The sequence below is a fragment of the Nematolebias whitei genome, chromosome 15, assembly GCF_014905685.2.
Source record: "Nematolebias whitei isolate Nwh7 chromosome 15, NemWhi1, whole genome shotgun sequence".
Taxonomy (NCBI): domain Eukaryota; kingdom Metazoa; phylum Chordata; class Actinopteri; order Cyprinodontiformes; family Rivulidae; genus Nematolebias; species Nematolebias whitei.
This window is the reverse complement of record NC_056512.1, coordinates 37,813,709-37,817,874: the sequence shown is the minus strand read 5'-3', so window position 1 is coordinate 37,817,874 and position 4,166 is coordinate 37,813,709. Positions and strand designations below refer to the sequence as shown.

Here is a 4,166-nt window from a genome sequence, read left to right as displayed (position 1 = left end):
TGATCCAGGTTCTGTCCCACATCTTGATCCAGGTTCTGTCCCACATCTTGATCCGGGTTCTGTCCCACATCTTAATCTGGGTTCTGTCCCACATCTTGTCCTTTAAAGCTTTGTGGAGAAACTGAATCTTCATGTGGACAGTGCAAAAGTCCTGATCCAGTCCTGCTTCAGATGTTTCTGTGGTCTAAGAGTTCTGCCGGCTCTTTCAGTTTTAGCAGAACTTCTAATAATTTTGGATTTTAATTCAAATTAAACTTTCTTTGAAGTTCAGTTCTGATTTTCTACATTTAAACTTTAAAATGTCCGAGTCTCCGGCTGATGGCCACTTTGTTGGAGCACAAACCTTCAAATCTTCAGAACCAAAAATCCAAAACCCTGATTTAAACTTTTGTTTTCCTGTTTCTGGTTCTGGAGCAGAACAAAGTCCAATTGATGACCTTCAGAGTGACGGTTGAACTGGTTCAGTTGTTTCAACAAACGTTTGAACTTTTCCTTTTGAATTTATTTATTGTGACGTGAAATCTCCCTTCTCCCCCTGCTCCTCCTCCTGCTGCTGCTCTTGCTGCTGCTCCTCCTCCTCCAGCCAGTTCAGGTTGGAGAATCGGGTCAGAACATGTCTGACCAGCTGAAAGGTTCTGCAGCACATGGGTCGAAGCAGAACTTTTGATTCTGTCCAGAAAACAAAAGAGCTTCTGATATCAGAAACACACACACACTGAGCAACAACGGTCTCAATGTTTCAGCTGCACAATCGTTCTTTATGGACCAACTGTATGGCAGCCTGACTGTGCGTGCATGTGCAAGGAGCGTGCACGTGGGAACAGAGAGCTGTGCAGTGGAGGCTCAGAGTCAGAACCCAGAGACCCGACAGCTGCAGGTCCTCCAGAAAAACTGGATCTCCACCAGCAGCATACAGAACCTTCAACGACCACTTCCTGAAAGTTCCAGGAAACCATCCAGTGGCTCACCAGACATTTTGCTAACAGAGTTAACTCCATCAGTTAGAGCTCAGTGTGTGTTCAGGGTGATGCTCAGCTACCACCACACCAGGTTTTACTTCAGTACCTGTAAAACTGATTTAAAAACTACTGCATTGCCTAAGGTCACCTAGCTGTGGCGGCCATCTTGGATGGATTCAGTCCGAATTCCGCTTCAGTGTTTTTCCAACAAAACTTAATTTTATTTAAAAACCAAGTCCCTGCTCAATAATCCAGGTATACAATTAATTTTATTTACTTTTTCATTGTATGTGTTTTATGGCTGTCTGTTAAATTAATGTCTGTACCTCTTCTGTTCTTTGTTTAAAACAGCTCTCTCTTGTAAATGAGTCCTCGAGGCTCAATGAGACTGTTCTCTTCTTTCGACTGCTCCCTCAGGTCAGGGTTCACCACAGAGAACACGAGAACTGCTCTGTGATCAGCTGCTTCGGACTGCTGCTGATCATTGCTCTGTGCTGGATGGGTAATGCCTCATATGTCCAGCAGGGGGCGCGCACGGTCGTTTCTCACTTTTCTTCCTCGTTTTAAGGTAATTATTTGATCAGAATGTATGATTATATGTTGTACTACTTTGCTAATATCTAACTCAGTTTTACTGATTAATAATGTTCTTTGTTTTATTTGTGTCGATGACGTGCACGTGTATTCGCTAGCTTTTTAGCTGCAGAACCGCATGCGCAGCTCTTATGATTAGCTGAACTTCTGTCACGTGTTTGGCATTAACCAGCTATGTTTGTATGTGAACTGGTGCGCGTGTTTTGTTTATTATTGCTTTTATTCACTGAAGCTGTTAATATTAATTCCTGTTTCACTGGAACTGGGATGTAAATCCTTTAATGGTCATAGACCAGTACGAAGTAGCTCATGTGTAGAAGAGCTCAAAGTGTGAAGTAACTCATTGACTGATCAAAAGTTAAAAACACTAATTCTGTTGTGAAAGATCATTTAATAAATATTGGTTGTAACTGACCAGGTAATTCAGAGTAAGAGGTCAAATGTTATGAAAGTGTTTCTCCAAAAGGTTAAAGGTGACATTTGGTTAAAATGGATTGTTATGATTTCTTTGTTAAAGGTTATGAGAATTGTGTTTTATGTTAATTTACTACATTCTACATACTGTAAGTGAGGGAAACACAGTGTCTGTGTCGTTTATTACTTTTCTTCCCCTTTTTAAGTGTATCACACAAAGACATGGCAATTATTTTTACTCCAGATGTCCTTCCTGACACAACCAAAGACCACCGAGCTACCACAGCCCTCTGTGTGGAGCAGAGAGCTCCATCTAGGGCACCCGGAGGAGCAGATGGTAGAGGTTAAGGGCCTTGCTCAAGGGCCCAGAGTGGGGCAAATGAGGGCGGAGGCAGGTGTGGGTGCTTCACCTATCCCACCTACATTTTGCTGTTGTCGGTACGGGGAGTTGAACCAGCGATCTTCCGATCACAGGCTCACCCTAGATGCGCTACCACTCTCGTGGCTCAATGAGACTAACTAACCTGGATAAATAAAGGTTATAAATAAAGTTTGTATTTGGCCAAGAGGCAGCAACAAATACAACACAAAAATTACAGTTAAAAGAAAATGTCAAAAACAGATACTATAAAACAATCTAGCTATAAAAACAGGTACGTGTCATTGAACTGGCCTCAGTAACTTTTAGTTTGGATGTAAAAAGCACTGAATGAGACGAATTCAGTCAATCTCAGAGGTTCTTGTAGCAAGTTCCAAAAAGATTGAGCAGCGTGAACGAAAGCCTTCTTACCCAATTCAGTCCGAGCAAAAGAGACAGAAAGAAGCAGCAAATCGTGTGAGCGAAAAGTATGAGTCAACATTTCTCAGTGCAATTGCAGTACAAATATAAGCCCAGCAGGAGTCCAAGCATCCATCCATCCATCCATCCATTATCTTTACCCGTTTATTCCATTTTGGGTCACGGGGGTCGCTGGTGCCCATGTCCAGCAATCACTGTGCGAGGGGCGGGGTACACCCTGGACGGGTCGCAAGTCCATCACAGGGACACATAGAGACAAACGAGACAAACAACCATTCACTCTCTCACTCACACCTAGGGACAATTTAGAGTTACCAATCAGCCTAACATGCATGTTTTTAGTCTGTGGGAGGAAACTGGAGTACCCGGAGAAAACCCATGCATGCACGGAGAGAACATGTAAACTCCACCCAGAAGGCACCTGGACCGGGGTTTGAACCAAGGACCTGCTCGCTGAGAGGCAGCAGCTCTACCAGTTGCGCCACCGTGCTGCCCGGAGTCCAAGCAGTGTCTTGTAAATAAAAGTTAACCAATAGGAGTTCCTTCGAGCAGCCAGACCAGGCCATGCCACTCATGGTGAGGACAAATCACAACGATGTGTTGACATGTTGCAGTTTGTAATGAACCTCAGAGCAGAGTGGCAGACAGAGTCAAGCATCTTAAGACATTGTGAGGAAGCAATCGTACAACAGATCTCCATAGTCCAACACAGACATAAAAGTTGCAGAGACAAGCCACTTTTTAGCAGTATATGAAAAACACAACTTATTTAGAAAATACAAGCCCAGCTTTAATTTTAGCCTTTTCACAAGAATTTCCACATGGGGTTTGAGGGACCCATCAATCACAATGCCCAAATACTGTATGTGTGAACCAACTCTATTTCATGTCCACTGCAAGAGAGCACAGGAGATCTTTTGTGGACCTCTGGATCTGGAAAAGTACATCAATTTAGTTTTATCAGTATTAAGGAGAAGTTTTAAATTTAATAAAGAGATAGCAGCAAATACTTTTTGTAATAGTTCAATAACCTGAGTAGGAGTGGATCCAGTGCAATAAATAACTTATCTGCATAAAAATGCAAATTAGCATCAGACACATTTTGTTCCAATTCATTTATATAAATTACGAATAGAAGTGGACCTAATATAGAACCCTGTGGTACCCCCTTATGAACTGTTGCAACTTCAAAACATAAATTATCGTATTTAATACATTGTATCCAATTCTTGAGATAATTTGTGAACCAAGAAACAGCTTATAAATAAAGGTTATAAATAAAGGTTGTAAACAAAAATTATGAAGGTTATAAATAAAGGTTATAAACAAAGGTTATAAACAAAGGTTGTAAACAAAGGTTGTAAACAAAAATTATGAAGGTTATAAATAAAGGTTATAAA

At 41.5% G+C, this 4,166-nt stretch overlaps 1 protein-coding gene across 2 annotated transcripts in view; it reads right to left on the bottom strand.

The window, feature by feature from the left end:
- si:ch73-366l1.5 (FILIA-N KH-like domain-containing protein) overlaps positions 1-4,166 on the bottom strand; it is a 16,636-nt gene that overhangs the window by 11,964 nt on the left and 506 nt on the right. The gene's annotated exons all lie outside the window — the stretch shown is intronic.